The sequence below is a fragment of the Giraffa tippelskirchi genome, chromosome X, assembly GCF_054371585.1.
Source record: "Giraffa tippelskirchi isolate mGirTip1 chromosome X, T2T-mGirTip1v1.2.pri, whole genome shotgun sequence".
NCBI classification, from domain to species: Eukaryota; Metazoa; Chordata; class Mammalia; order Artiodactyla; family Giraffidae; genus Giraffa; species Giraffa tippelskirchi.
In genome coordinates this window covers 16003207-16020077 of record NC_137289.1, presented here as the reverse complement: position 1 = coordinate 16020077, position 16871 = coordinate 16003207, and the positions used below count along the sequence as shown (strand labels likewise).

The 16871-nt window shown below is 38.0% G+C and overlaps 1 long non-coding RNA gene across 1 annotated transcript in view; it reads left to right on the top strand.

Annotated features, from left to right (window-relative positions):
- Positions 1 to 16871, top strand: part of LOC145535855 (uncharacterized) — a 245407-nt gene that overhangs the window by 65164 nt on the left and 163372 nt on the right. The window lies entirely within an intron of this gene.

The following is a 16871-nucleotide window of genomic DNA, read 5'->3' as shown; positions in this document are numbered from 1 at the left end:
CTGCTTATGCTAAATAATGAACATTTGGATGCATATTTGGATAAGATTTTAAAATCACTTGCTGTAGTCATGTAAGTGGTGTGGATTCCTGATTAGAGTCCTATAAACACTAATTTCCCCTGGAGTGTACATTTCTGAGTAGGCTACTCCAAAGGAAAACTAACTGCCACTTAGTGTGTACATTCAAGGCTAACATACATACTCACATATGTTATATTTATATTGAATGTTTTGCTTTTAAATTTCATTATTTTTCAAGTGCAAACATTAACATTTGTCAATTTTAAGTGAACAGTTCGATGTCTTAAAATGTATGTAGTAGTGTAACCACTATCACAATCATAATATAGAACATATCTTTCATCTCAAAATGTTCCCTCATGCCACTGTGCAGTCAATCTCTTGATTTTTAAAGCTCATATATATTTATAAAGTTTATATATCCCTAAAGTATTAATTCTTTTAAAAATGTTTTTAAATTGAGGTATAATTGACATATAACATTGTATAAGTTTAAACTGTATAATGTAATCCTTTGATATATGTGTGTGTTGCAAAAGGATTATCACTGTAAGTTTAGTTAACATGCATCATCACACATAGTTAAAATTTTTTTCTTGTAATGAAAATTTTTAAGAATCCACACCACTTACATGACTGCAGCAAGTGGTTTTAAAATCTTATCCAAATATGCATCCAAATGTTCATTATTTAGCATAAGCACTGTTAGAAACAAACAACTTTGGAATATTCAATTCAGTATTATTGATCACCATGCTGTACAATATATCCCCATGACATTTATTTTATACGTGGAAGTTTGTATCTTTTGACCACCTTCACTCATTTTGCCCATCTTCCACCCACCTTGTATTACCTCTTTTGTCATTATAATAGTCTTTGTCTTGAAGTTTATTTTGTCTGATATTAATGTATTTACTCCAGCTTTCTTATGCCTGATATCAATATTTTGATAGTATTTTTTCCAGCCTTTACTTTTAGTCTACTTGTGTCTGAGTATGTTTTTTTTTTTCTTTATTCTGAGAATCACTGCTATTTTGATTGGAGAATTTAGTCCATCTATTTGCATTTAATGTAATTATTGGTATGGTTATATGTAGGCTTACAATTTACTATTCGTCGATTATTTATTTCTTCTCAAAAAGTTCCTCGATTCTTCCTTTCACATTAATTAAATATATTTTTATTATTTTATTTTAATTATTTTAATACAGTTGACATACAGTATTATGTTAGTTTCAGGTGTACTACATAATGATTTGACATTTACATACATTATGAAATGACCACTGTGATATGTCTAGTAACCATCTGTGCCCATATAAAATTATTAAAATATTTTTGACCAAATTCCTCATGAAGTATATTATATCTCTGTGGCTTATTTATTTTATAACTGGAAGTTTGTACTTCTTAACTATTTTTACCTATTTCACTCAATCTCTCCTCCCCTCTGGCAAATATCTGTTTGTTCTCTGTATTTGTGAGTCTGTTTTCATTTTGTCTGTTTGTTGTTTACAGTCCACATATAAGTGAGATCATGTGGTATTCATCTTTGTCTGCCGTTTCACTTAGCATAATTCACTCTGGATCCATCTATGTTGTCACAAATGACAAGATTTCATTTTTTATGGCTGAGTAATATTTCATTATAATATATATGTATATATACACACACACATATATGTACTGCATCTTCTTTATCCATTCCTCTGTCGATGGACACTTTGGTTGCTTCCATGTCTTGGCTATTATAAGTGGTGCTGCTATGAACACGGGGAGTGCCTGTATCTTTTCAAATTACAGTTTTCATCTTTTCTGGATATATGCCCAGAAGTGGGATTGCTGGATCACATGGTAACTCTATTTTTAGTTTTTTTGAGGAACGTTCATACTGTTCTCCACAGTGACGGTACCAATTTACATTCCCACCAACAGTATAGGAGGGTTCCCTTTTCTCCACAACTTTTCCAGCATTTATTATTTGTAAATTTTTTTAATGACAGCTATTCTGATCAGTGTGAGGTGATCCCTCATTGAATTTCTCTGATAATTAGCACTGTTGAGCATCTTTACCTCATTGTAATTTTGATTTGCGTTTGTCTGGTAATTAGTAATGCCAAGCATCTTGCTTCTACTTTAGTTTATAGGAAAAGCTACCTAGCTCTCTTTGTGACATGTGACTTATACTTCAAAGACCTGATTTTTCTCCATGCTCTCTGGCAGAGTCCCTCTCCCTTAAATTCATATGTAGATATGGCAGTAGCTGCTATCTGGGGCCAGGGAAACTGACTTATAATTGAGTTGTGGATTGTTACTATTGTATTGTTCATATTATCTAGCAGAGACCTCTTCTAGAGAGGTTTGAGAGTTTGTGAGCTTCAGGTGGTACAAAAGGGCTGAGGGAGGGGAAGAGTTGTCAAAGGGATAGCAAACTGAAGAGAATAATTGTTAGGTCTCAAAGCTGCTCAGGATTGAGTGGATTGTGGGACTGAAGCAGCTGCCAGGATTGAGGGGAGAAAGAGAATGGCTTCTGGTTACTGGGCAGAGGAGGGTCTAGTTCAGAAAGTTTCAACAGGCATGGTACAGGGATGCTGACTTGGAATTCACAAAGCTTCAAGGAAAATAATGTTAGCTTGAAGGTGAGAGTGGGCCTGGGCCCAGAATAGGCAACACCTCTGCTTTTTCCAGCATTTATGTATGATGGAAACTAGCTCAACCCTCTGGAAGGGGAATAGTATGAATGAACCATAAAAGCAAGTAATCCAAAGGGTCAGAGGATGAGCTGCAGAATCTAAGAATGGTGAAACAGGGATGGTCTAGAAGAGATTAAAGAGCACTTTAACCCCCAAATTGCACTGAGGTGGAAGCAAAATAGTGAATACTCTTAATCTGTGTGTGTGTGTGTGTGTGTGTGTGCGCGCGCGTGTGCGAGCTCAATCATGTCCGACTCTTTGAGACCCTATGGACTGTAGCCCACCAGGCCCCTTTGTCCATGAGATTTCCTGGGCAAGAATACTGTAGTGGGTTGACATTTCCTCCTCCAGGGGATCTTCCCTGCCCAGGGATCGAGCCTGTGTCTCCTGCATTGGCGGGTGGGATTCTTTACAGCTGAACCACCAGGGAAGCCCCTAAACTGACTATGCTCTACTGTAGGGGACAATGTGGGGCACAGAAACTACTGGAGAAGTGAAAGCCAAGGTCTGGGCTTTAGAGGCAAAATGGTGCTCTGTACTCTCAATGGTGGAGGTACAACGTCACTCAGAGACTGGGGGCAAGGGTAGGGGGTTGTCTTTGGCGGTTGTCTTGGGTTATGCCCTGTCACATCCCTCTTCTATCTTATTTGAGAGCTTTCACTGCTTCATGTTTTATTCAAATGGCTACATCACATGTGTTTGTCTTTCTGCTTACTCCCTGTCAGTTTCTTCAGCCCTGGCAACTTAACTTTTGTAAGTTGGCTAGTTACAGTCTGGTTGAATTTCATTTTAATCTCATGCTTTAGGGCTACCCGGAACTTCTTCAGTGGCCACTTTTATTATTTAACACCTGACTTCTGATAAAGATATAAGACCTGATGTTTGTATATGCTTCATATTTTTCATTATGACCTTTCATTTAGTCCTGCAGATAATCTGTGCCCTAAGATATCCAATCATGGTGCCAGCAGGAATAACATACTCAATTGGAGTAACTGAGAAGATTAATAATGGTACTATTGATATAGGTGTGGCCATAAGGTTGAAGGGAAACCAACAAGTGATGTTGAAGCACTCTTAGGTGGTAGCCATTATCACTCCTAAGCTTCTAGGGCCCTAGGCCTAAACTGGCAAGAGAAGAGAGTAGAAAGTGTAACTGTTTGGAGAGGGCCATCACACAAGTGTAAAGAGACTCTTACTCTAGGCAAAAGGATGTAGTCAACTCAGGATAAGCTAGTAGGGAGGGAGCTAGAAAGAATAAAAGCCCTGATCACATTCTCTTGATGACCTCTGTCATCCTGTCTGTGATTCCCATAGAATGAACCCAACTTGATGCCAGAAATCAAGGAAGCCCATCGATGAAGCCCATACAAAGTTAGCTTCCTGGCCAAAAAGTTGGGTAAAGAAACAGCAAGCAAGTATCTGGAGGGGCAAATGAAAGCTTATTTTAGCACACCTAGATCATCTCTATATTATTAGCTCTATTTTACCATTTCAGACGAGTAAATGGAGACTTATTGAGGTTAAGTGGCTCACCAAAAGGCCCTATATTAAATCCAAAGAGCTCCTCTTATGAAAGTATCTACCATAAACTTACAAAAAATCTATTGTCTCTTTGGCCAGTGAAGAAACTTAGGTTCTCTAAAATCAAGAATAATTAACAAATTTTTGTAGACTGACTGAATAGAATGATTCCTAAATGGAGAAAGTAATGTGTACTAACTTTTCATTGAAGAACTACATGAAATAATAATTTTTACATAAAAAGTTGATCTGCTTTGCAACACACATTATTGGCTAATATATCAGCAGTAGTACTTTTATTCACAATGCCAGCATAAAATTACAAACCAAGACTGTCTTTGTGACTTAACTGGTAACTGGACAATTAGAACACATGGTATACTTGGAAAACACTTTTCTGATGTTCATTCTTGCCATCTATTAGTATTGTCCCTTCCTTCAGAGCTCACTTAACGATGTTACGAGGAAATTTTTTTCTATTATGTGAATTAATAAGCACTATTCTAAGCCAGAACATATACAATCCCATTGTTGCAATATCATTTGCTTCTCTGTTCCAGAAATATCATTAAAGGCAACACAGGTCTTCTTCCAAGCTAATTAAGAAATCTAAGTAATTATTTCATTGATAATATCTAGAAATAGATTTTAAAAGATTCAGGAAGTCCTTTGGTACCATTCCTTGAAGGGATAGTGTAATAGAAATAATCATTCATAATGAAAATAATCATGATCAAAGTCATGCTCCTTTGTTATTGAAAAAGACAGCATATTCCAATACTTTGAACAATCTGGTTTAGGGAATTCAAGCCTCTTTCTCAGATCCCAGAGGCATTTTCTCTGAACAGGAGTTCCTTACACATAAAGTATTTATGTTGGCATTTATTTGTTTATTTATTTTTAATAAATTTATTTATTTTAGTTGGGGGCTAATTACTTTACAATATTGTAGTGGTTTTTGCCATACATTGACATGAATCAGCCCTGGGTTTACATGTGTTCCCCATCCTGAACCCCCCTCCCACCTCCCTCCCCATCCCATCCCTCTGGGTCATCCCATTGCCCCAGCCCTGAGCATTTGTCTCATGCATCGAACCTGGAATGGTGTTCTGTTTCACATATGATAATATACATGTTTCAATGCTATTGTCCCAGAACGTCCCACCTTCACCTTCTCCCTCAGAGTCCATAAGACTGTTCTGTGCATCTGTGTCTCTTATTCTGTCTCGCATATAGAGTTATCGTTACCATCTTTCAAATTCCATATAGATGCATCAGTATACTGTATTGGTGTTTTTCTTTCTGGCTTACTTCACTCTGTATAATGGGCTCCAGTTTCATCCATCTCAATAGAACTGATTCAAATGTATTTTTTTTAATGGCTGAGTAATATTCCATTGTGTATATGTACCACAGCTTCCTTATCCATTCGTCTGCTGATGGACATCTAAGTTGCGTCCGTGTCCTGGCTATTGTAAACACTGCTGCGATGAACATTGGGTTATGTTGGCATTTAAAGGGTGGCTTTAGCATATGCCTCCTCTGGCAGGACTCAAGCTCATTTTCATGTAGTTATACATGTAAATATTGCAGTGTCCTTCCTACACAGAGAGGATATTGCCAACCCCAAATCACTCAGGCATGTTCTTAAAGATGTGCTCTCCATAACAGGGTAGGTTTCTACTATTTAACCCACATACCCTCCCTTTTTTCTCCCTATGCTAAGTAGGCACTGGGCCAAGTAGCTCAAAAGAAGATTAAGTATCTGACCTTGGCCTTAGTGATATGATGCTTTAACTGAGCTAACTGCTTGGCTCAGTATAATCTATCTCTGAAGAATTTCTGACAAGTTTTGGAATACAGAGAAAAGAATAGAGGAATGGTTTAATTTGTCATTTGAAAGATAAAATTCTGAGATGTGGATTTGCATTTGGGGATGAGGGACTCTTAGGACTCTAGCCCAGGAAAAAGGAAATAAATACCTAATGTGCTCTGGCCATGCTCACTTGATGTTTGCACTGGGATTTAAAGCTTAAATCCCAGGTAATAATGAACCATTACTTTGTTTTCCTGCTTCGACTTGTGTCTAGATCTCTCTCAGGGAACTTATGGAAAGAAAGGATGGCTAGACCAGGGTTTGTATAGTTCATTTGGTTCTTTAACTTTATACCTTCATAATGGTATCCCAATGCTAACACAACACTCTCCAATAGGAGCCAAAGTTGTGGGCTGGAAAAAGCAAAATTGACTTAGCTTGAGAAATAGAAACATAATGCTTTAAAGACCCTGATGCTGGGAAAAACTGAAGGCAGGGGGAGAAGGGGACGACAGAGGACGAGACTGGTTGGATGGCATCACCGACTCAATGGACATGAGTTTGAGCAAGCTCCAGGAGATGGTGAAGGACAGGGATGCCTGCGTGCTGCAGTCCATGGGGTTGCAAAGAGTCAGACACGACTGAGTGACTGAACAACAACAACAACGGCAGCAAAGTTCTTGTAGTGGTATACTATCATTTGAAGCCAGAATATGATATATTAAATATGTATATGATAATTCCTAAAGCAACCACCAAAATAAAACAAGAAATTTGCTTTATAATAAGCCATAAAAAGGAGATAAGTGGAATTGTTAAAAATCCTCTATCCAAAAGAAGCCAGAAAGAGGAACAAAGAACAGATGACAACAGGAAAACTGATAACAAGATGGTAGATCTAAATCTAGTCATATTAATAATTACATGAGATGTAAATAGTCTAAAATTACTGATTAAAAGTAGTATTGTCAGACCAAAGCTATGTAAAGATACATAAAGTAGATATAAAGCTACTTTTCATTGCCTCCAGGAGTTCCAGTTTAAGTATAAAGAAACAAATAGGTAAAAATAAAAGTAAAACAAACATGAGATATATGTGAAATAATAAAAAAAAATGTTTTGCTTTCTGCCCCTAGTTCCTGTTACAGAGTTCCTAAAACTCCTAAGTGATAAGAAGAGTGCTAAGGACATCTTTCGTTGTAATATTTGGTCTTTGACCCTGATTCCTGACCCAGAGCTCCTAAATCCCTTGGAATTTCCTGGGTGATAAGAGTGACTTTTGTTCTAAAGAGGTGACTCTTGGTGGGCTCCTAGATAGTGGGACTTGGGTGTGGAGAAGGATGGAGATTAATAGGAAGGGATTAGAAAGCAGATTATTTCTATTTTTCAGTTATAAGCCTTATACTATTATTTGAAGTTTATTATTATAAAGCCATAGTAATCAAGACAGTGTGGTTCTGTCATAAATGTGAACATACAGATCAATGGTACAGAACAGAGAGTTTAGAAGTAGACCCAGACATATATACTCACTTGACAAAGGTGCAAAAGGATTTTAATGGTAAAAGAATAATCTTTTAAATAAATGGTACTGGAAGAAGTGGATCAGTTCAGTTCAGTCACTCAGTCGTGTCCAAATCTTTGTGACCCCATGAACCGCAGCATGCCAGGCCTCAAATACAGGCTTTTCCAGGCCTCGAATACAGGCTTTTCCAGGCCTCGAATACAGGCTTTTCCAAGGTGTCGGTCTGTTCTCTACATGGTGATTTTCAAAAACAGTGGCCCACAAATGCCAGAGAACACGCATCTCCAAACCCACTCCTCTGCTGTTCATGTGTGGTGAAGACTGGTGACTCTCACTTGGGTTTCATCCAGTTCCACACCTGGACTCTCATCCTTTTTCAAATACAGGTCAGTTCAGTTCAGTTCAGTTGCTCAGTCATGTTCGACTCTTTGCCACCCCATGAATTGCAGCATGCCAGGCCTCCCTGTCCATCACCAATTCCCGGAGTTTACCCAAACCCATGTCCATCGAGTTGGTGACGCCATCCAACCATCTCATCCTCTGTCGTCCCCTTCTCCTCCTGCCCTCAATCTTACCCAGCATCAGGATCTTTTCCAATGAGTCAACTCTTCACATCAGGTGGCCAAAGTATTGGAGTTTCAGCTTCAACATCAGTCCTTCCAATGAACACCCAGGACTGATCTCCTTTAGGATGGACTGGTTAGATCTTCTTGCAGTACAAGGGACTCTCAAGAGTCTTCTCCAACACCACAGTTCAAAAGCATCAGTTCTGCGCTCAGCTTTCTTTATAGTCCAACTCTCACATCCATACATGACTACTAGAAAAACCATAGCCTTGACTGGATGGATCTTTGTTGAAAAAGTAATTTCTCTGCTTTTTTAACATGCTGTCTAGGTTGGTCATAACTTTCCTTCCAAGGAGTAAGCGTCTTTTAATTTCATTGCTGCAATCATCATCTGCAGTGATTTTGGAGCCCCCCAAATTAAAGTCAGACACTGTTTCCACTATTTCCCATCTGAAGAAGTGGATAGCCATATACAAAAAAAAAAAAGATCCATACCCCAGGCCACATACAGCAACTAAGTTAAAATGAATCATAAGCCCACATATGCTAATTAAATCTATAAACCTTTGTGTCTTTGTGATCTGAAGTTAAGTCTAGATTTCTTCAATATCACACCAAAAGTGTGAGCAAAGAAATATTTGATAAATTGTACTTCATCAAAATTAAGAGCTTGTGCTCTTTAAAAAACATTGTTAAGAGAATGAGAAGACAAGTCACAGATTAGGATAAAATATCTACAAATCACATAATCTGCTAAAATACTTATCACATAAATCCATATTACATAAATATATAAAATCCATATTACATAAATAATTCTTAAGTGTCAATAATAAGGATACAAACAATCCAATTTTATTTTATTTTAATATTTATTTATTTGGCTGCACCAGGTCTTAGTTGCGGGGGATCTTTTGTTGTGGCATGTGGGATCCAGTTCCCTGATCAGGGATTGAACCCAGTTCCGCTGCATTGGGAATGCAGGAGACCTAGCCCCTGGACAATCAGGGAAGTTCCCAAACAATCCAATTTTAATAAATGAGCAAAACATTTGAAAAGACATTTCACCAAAGAAGATATATGGATGTCAAATAAGCATAGGAAGAGTCAGTATCAGTTAATAGAGACGTGCAAGTCAAAATCACAATAAGATACCACCACACCTACTACAATGTTTAAAATTCAAGTGACTATGTATTGGCAAAGACATAGAGTAACCGGAACCCTCATACATTGCTGGTGGGAATGTAAAATGTATAACTACATTGGAAACAGCTTGGAAGTTTCTTAAAATGTTAAACATGCACCTACTAGACTACTTAATCATTTCACGAGGAGGTGCTAAACCAAGAGAAATGAAAGCATATGTTCACACAAAGACTTCTACAGTAATATTCATATCAGTTTTATTTATAAGGAAAAACAGGTAATTGGAATAAAACAAGAAATGACCCAAATATTCATTAAAAAATGAAAGAATAAATAATAAATTGTGGTTTACCCATGTAATGGAATTCTCAGTAAGAGAAAGGAACAAGCTATTGATAAACACAACATGAATCTCCCAATAATGATGCTGTGGGTGCAAGATGCCTGAGGAAACAGAAGGTACTGTTTCATTCCATTTGTATAAAATTCTGGAAAATGAAAATTAAATCTCATGTCAAAAGGAGATCAGTGATTTTCTGGGGATGAGATAGGGCATGGAGAGGAGTGACAGGCAGAGATTATTATAAAGGGACACCAGCGAACTTTTTTGGACATGATTTAGCAACTAAACAACAACAACAGTGAACTTGTGGGAGGTGATGGATGTGTTTGTTACATTTATGGTGGTAATGATTTCTCTGGTGTATTCCATATTCCAGAACATATAAAATGTGAATTTTGAGCATTGCTGTCCCTCATCATTTGGGGGTGGTTCAGTCCCTCACCTCTTAAGTTTGATTGTCTTCTAGGTACTCAGATAAAGTTTAAGAGAGATTCCCTAGAGCTTCTGAAGCTCTCTTTCAATGTAGCTCTCTCATCCCTGGGGTTCTACCCTCTGATCCTTAGCCATGCTGGTCTCTCTGGACTCCCAGTTTTATGTCCTCAACTCAGGACAACCACCAGACTCTACCTGGGTTCCCCTTCCTTGCTCCCAGGACTACAAAGTTTATCCAGGTAGTTAGCTATGGCAGTCCTAGGGTTCACCTTGTTTACTTCTCCAGTTGCTGTTTTTTGTTGCCTGATGTTCAGTGTCTTGAAAACCATTGTTTCACGTATCTTTTTCCTTTTTAAATTGTTAATTATGGTCAAAATATACATAACATGAAATTTACCATCTTAACAATTTTGAGTGTATAATTTCATAGTGTTAAGTGTGTTTACAATGTTGTGGAATCAATCTTGAGAACGTTCATCTCGCAAAACTGAAACTCTATGCCCCTTCAATAATTCCCCATTCCCTGCTACTCTTTCTGACTCTATGAATTTGAGTCTTTTCGTGTCAGTATTTGTCCTTCTGTGACTGGCTTATTTCGCTTAGCATAATATCCTCAAGGTTATTCCAGGTGATAGCATGTGTCAGAATTTCCTCCCTTTTTAAGGCTAAGTAATGCTCCATTGTATGAATAGACCACATTTTGCTTATTTGCTCATCTGTTGATGGATACTTGAGTTGCCTTTATTTTTTGGCTTGCTGTGAATAATGCTGCTATGAACATGGGTGTACACACAGCTCTTAGAGACCCTGCTTGCAATTCTTTTGGTTATATATCCAGAAGTGAAATTCTAGATCATATGGTAATTCTATTTTTAATTTTTTGAGGAACCACATACTGTTTTTCATAGTGACTGCAACATTTTATACTCCCACCAACAGTACGTGAGGGTACCAATTTGTCTACATCCTTGACAACACTTGTCATTTTCTGTTTTCTGATAGTAGGGTGGGTATGAGGTGGAATTTTATTGTGGTTTTGATTTAAATTTCCCTTACTAATTGGTGATGTTCATGTGCTTGTTGGCCATTTGCATATCTTCTTTGGAAAAAATGTCTATTCAAGTCCTTTGCCTATTTTAAAATACTTATTTTTTGTTATTGAGTTGTAAGGGGTTTTTTTATATAACTTATTCAGATATATGATTTGCAAATGTTTTCTCACATTGACTAGATTGCCTTATGGTTCATATATTTCACAAGTCTCTTGTTTCAGGACAGGGGGTACATTTTTGATCTCTGTTACTCTATCATGGCTGGAAACAGAAGATTTCCTTTTGTCTTGAAACTGCCACGCCATAAAAACCGCCCTTTCATGGTCACCAGTGAATTCCACATTGTCAAATCCAACAGTCAATCTCAGTCTTCATCTTACTTGACCTAAAGCAATATTTGAGTCAGCTGATCACCTCGTCCTCCTTGAGCATGTTCTTTTCATTGCTTCCAATATACTACCTTCTCTTGGTTTTCCCACTCACTCGGTGACCCCTCCTATTTCAGTTGCCTCTTCAATTCCCTTGCTTGCCTCTTCTCATCTCTCCAACTTCTTAACATTGAAAGTCCCTAGGCTCTCAGTCCTGGGAACTTTTCACTGTATATATTCTCTCCCCTGAGGATCTCATTCAGTTGTGTGAGTTTAAATAACACATGAATACTGAAATTCACAAGTTTACTTCTCCAGCCTGGACCTTCTGAACTCTACATTCCTGTAACTAGCTGCCAATTCAGTACCTCTATTTAGATATTGTGCTAGGCAGAATAATGCACCTCCCCCTACTCCACTGCCCAAGATGTCAACTTCCTAGTACACTGAACCTGTGAATGTGTATCACTGATGTGGCAAAAGGGATTTGCAGATGTGATTAAGTCATGCTTCTTGAGAAGCAGATATTATCCTAGATTATCCAGGTGGGCTCAATGTAGTCATATATGTCCTTGTAAGTAAAGGAGAGTAGGGAAGGAGATGTGATGATGGAAGCAGATGTCAGAGTCAGATAGAGATTTGAGAATGCTATGCCACTAGCTTTGAAAGTTGAGGAGGGGACCACAAGCCAAATGCAGGTGACCTCTAGAAGATGAAAAAGGCAAGGAAACAGATTCTCTCTGAGAGGGTACAGACAGAAACATAGGCTTGCTCATCCCTTGATTTTAGTCCAGCGAAATCCATTTCGAACTTCTGGCTTCCAAAACTGTAAGATGATAAATTTCCTTGGTTTATGCCACTAAGTGGTCATTTGTCTCTAGTAGAAATAGGAAACAAACACAGGCATCTAGCCAGCACTTCACACATAATGGGAACAAAACTATTCTCTTGATCTTCTGCCTAAACCCAGACCTCTTCTGGACTCTATAGCCATATACAATTTCCTGCCCATCTATTCAACAAATTCATTTGAATGTCTACTAAGCATCTCAAACTTAGTCTAAGTTTGATATTGTAATTCTCATCTATCCTTAAATCCTGCTCCTTTTACAGTCTTCCCAACCTTAGTGAAAGTCAAAAACCTCCGCACTGTTTATGTATCCTCTTTTTTCCTCATGTCTGACATCTAATCATTTGCAAATAATGTTACCTTTATCTTTAAAATATATCCAGAACATGACCAATTTTTCACCTCCACCTCTTCTACTCAGCTCTCTGCCACTATCATTTCTCTGTTTCATTAAAAAAATGAGATATAATTCACATATCATAAAATTCACCCTTTAAAGGGTACAATTCAGTGATTTTTAGTATATTTGTGAAATTGTGCCACCACTACCACCACAATCTAATTCTGGAACATTTTCTTCAGCCCCAAAAGAAACCTTGTACCAATTAGCAGTACTGATTTTCACCTACTCCTAGCCCTAAGCAGTTGCTAAATCTACTTTCTGTGTTTCCATTTCTAAAAATTTGTTATTTCAATAATTTTATATAATAAAATCACATGGTGTTTAACCTTTTGGCAATGGCTTGTTTCACTCAGCATAATTCTCTGAAGATTCATTCAAGTTACTGCATGCACCAATAATTCATTCCTTTTTATTGCTGAGTAGTATTTCATGGTTTCGTTGTAGCATAATATGTTTTTGGAAGGACATCTAGGCTGTTTCCAATTTGAGGTTAATATGAATAAATCGGCTATGAACAATTGTTTTCAGATGTTTGTGTGAACTTGTTATTTCTCTGTGTAAACTCCTAACTAAGAGTGCAATTTCTAGGTAACATGGTGAGCCATATCATATGTTTAGTTTTATAAGTAACTATCAAACTTTTTTCCAGAGCAACTTACCATTTTCTATTCCCGTCAGCAATATGTGAATGATCTAGTTTCTCTGTATTCTCACCAACATTTGGTATTGTCAAGATTTTTTATTTTAGTCATTCTGATAGATACATTGTAATATCTTATTGGGGTCTTAATTTGTATTTCCCTAATGGCTAATGATGTTGAACATCTTTTCTTGTGCTTATTTGCCATCGGAATATCCTCTTTGATGAAATGTCTGCTCATGTGGGAGATGTGGGTTCGATCCCTGGGTTGGGAAGATCCCCTGGAAAAGGGAAAGGCTACCCACTCCAATATTCTGCCCTAGAGAATTCCATGGACTGTATAGTCCATGGGATCGCAAAGAGTCGGACACGACTGAGCGACTTTCACTTTCACTTCTGCTCATGTATTTAGTTGACTTTCTATTCAAATTTTTTTAAAAGAACATTGACTATTGAGATTTCTTTATGTATTCTAAACATTAGTCCTTTGTGCAGATATGTGATTTGCAAATATTTTCTTCCTGGCAAATATTTTCTTCTTTCCTTTCTAGCCTGCCTTTTCATCCTCTTACCAGGATCATTTGCAGAGCAAACTTAAAATTTTGATGAGGTCCAACTTATAAGTTTTCCTTTTAAGGGATATGCTTTTTGACTCTATTTTGTTGCATATTTACTAATAGGAAAGCATGGTACTCAACTCAATATATATAAGTAAATATATAACATTTATCAAATCCTCACAATAATCTTATAAGATAAGTGCTATCCTTACTATTTTTATAGATAAAAAAAATCTATGGATCATAAAAGTTTATTTTCCAGCTTTACATAGTCAGTAACTGGCAGGGTTTGGATTCAAACCTTGGCTCTCTTGATTCGAGCTCAGTTCAGTTCAGTCGCTCAGTCATGTCTGACTGTTTGTGACCCCATGAATCGCAGCATGCCAGGCCTCCCTGTGCATCACCAACTCCCGGAGTTTACCCAAACCCATGTCCATCGAGTCGGTGATGCCATCCAACCATCTCATCCTCTGTCATCCCCTTCTCCTCCTGCCCCCAATCCTTCCCAGCATTAGGGTCTTTTCCAATGAGTCAACTCTTCGCATCAGGTTGCCAAAGTATTGGAGTTTCAGCTTCAACATCAGTCCTTCCAGTGAACACCCAGGACTGATCTCCTTTAGGATGGACTGGTTGGATCTTCTTGCACTCCAAGGGACTTTCAAGAGTCTTCTCCAACACCACAGTTCAAAAGCATGAATTCTTCTACGCTCAGCTATCTTCACTGTCCAACTCTCACATCCATACATGACCACTGGAAAAACCATAGCCTTGACTAGACGGATCTTTGTTGGCAAAGTAATGTCTCTGCTTTTAAATGTGCTATCTAGGTTGGTCATAACCTTCCTTCCAAGGAGTAAGCGTCTTTTAATTTCATGGCTGCAATCACCATCAGCAGTGATTTTGGAGCCCAGAAAAATAAAGTCTGACACTGTTTCCACTGTTTCCTCATCTATTTCCCATAAAGTGATGGGACCAGATGCCATGATCTTAGTTTTCTGAATGTTGAGCTTTAAGCCAACTTTTTCACTCTCCTCTTTCACTTTCATCAAGAGGCTCTTTAGTTCTTCTTCCCTTTCTGCCATAAGGGTGGTGTCATCTGCATATCTGAGGTTATTGATATTTCTCCTGGCAATCTTGATTCCAGCTTGTGTTTCTTCCAGCCTAGCATTTCTCATGATGTACTCTGCATATAAGTTAAATAAGCAGGGTGACAATACTTGATGTACTCCTTTTCCTACTTGGAACCAGTCTGTTGTTCCATGTCCATTTCTAACTGTTGCTTCCTGACCTGCATACAGGTTTCTCAAGAGACAGGTCAGATGGTCTGGTATTCCCTTCTCTTTCAGAATTTTCCACAGTTTATTGTTATCCACACAGTCAAAGGCTTTGGCATAGTCAATAAAGCAGAAATAGATGTTTTTCTGGAACTCTCTTGCTTTTTCGATGATCCAGCGGATGTTGGCAATTTGATCTCTGGTTCCCCTGCCTTTTCTAAAACCAGCTTGAACATCTGGAAGTTCACGGTTCACATATTGCTGATTCTAAAGCCTGTACTAACCACTACACTGGGTAAGATAACCACAAAACAGATTTTTGAAACTTATCTTCAGGGAAGATACAAAGAAAGACTTAGTCCTTTTATATATACATATAGACATCTCCTTTTATGTATACATATAGATATCCTGGAGAAAGGAATGGAAACCCACTCCAGTATTCTTGCCTGGAGAATCCCATGGACAGAGGAGAGCCTGGTGGGGTACAGTCCATGGGGTCGCAAAGAGTCGGACATGACTGAGCAACTTTCACTCACTCACTCACTCATAGACATCTCTCCATGAGAATCAGTCAGTGAATTTTGGAGGTAGAAGTGGCTTAGAAATTATCTCGGCTTGTCTGCAGAATATATCTTAGGGACTTCCCTGGTGGTCCAGTGGTTAAGACTCCATACTTCCTCTGCAGAAGGCATGGGTTCCATCCCTGGTGGGAGAAGTTCCACATGTAGTGGCCAAAAAAAAAAAAAAGTAACAGTACATTTACTCTATTTTAGAGGGTAACCCATGTGTGGCCTTTTCTGTTGCCACAGATTCAGAATTTCGCGTTCAAAGAAAATAAAATTAGGTTTGGGGGTATTGGTTAAGAAAACAATCACCATTCTAATAAAAATAATTAACATTTAGTAAAGTTTTCTATGTGCCATGAACTGTGCTTGACACTTTAAAATGCATCATGTCATCTAATATATGTATTAAATTAATACACATATGAAGGAACTGAGGCTTAGTCTTGTAGCTCATAAGTGGCAGAACCAGAACTGAAACTCAAGTCTATCTGACTCCAAACTCATGCCTGTATTATACTATACTTCCAAACACATAAGGTCCCAACGGCCCAAGGATAGACCATTAGAAGGAAATCTCTTCTATATTTCCTCTTTAGAATTTAAAAAAAAACTATTTAATCCAATATGCTACTGCACAAAATCTCAGGTTGATAGGTGGGGTTGGGAAGAAGGAAGAAAGGTAGTAGAAGAGAGGCTTCTTTCTGAAGAATCTATAAACAAGCAAAGGAGGGAAGACACCATTAGAGTGTTGTCTTAATTCTCACCCGTATGATGGAAATTGTTAGAAAAAGTCCCTAGAACCTAGACAGCAATGTTCCTAGAGTTATGAGGGAAAGCCTCAGACAGGAGGCCAAAAAATAAGAGATCATACCTTTAGGTTGGACCTATTTTTTCCTTATCTCTTCTTTTCCCAATCCTTATCTTAATACTGCTTATATAATGTACCCTCCATTACTGTCCAGTGAGATGGGGTATAAAGACAGACCAGGAGGGGAGAATGCAAAAGTATGAAGTTGGGGATTTATAAGTAGGTATGGTGGCAGAAGTAGAGAAGGGAGACTTAGAGGATTGTAGCAGACGGTT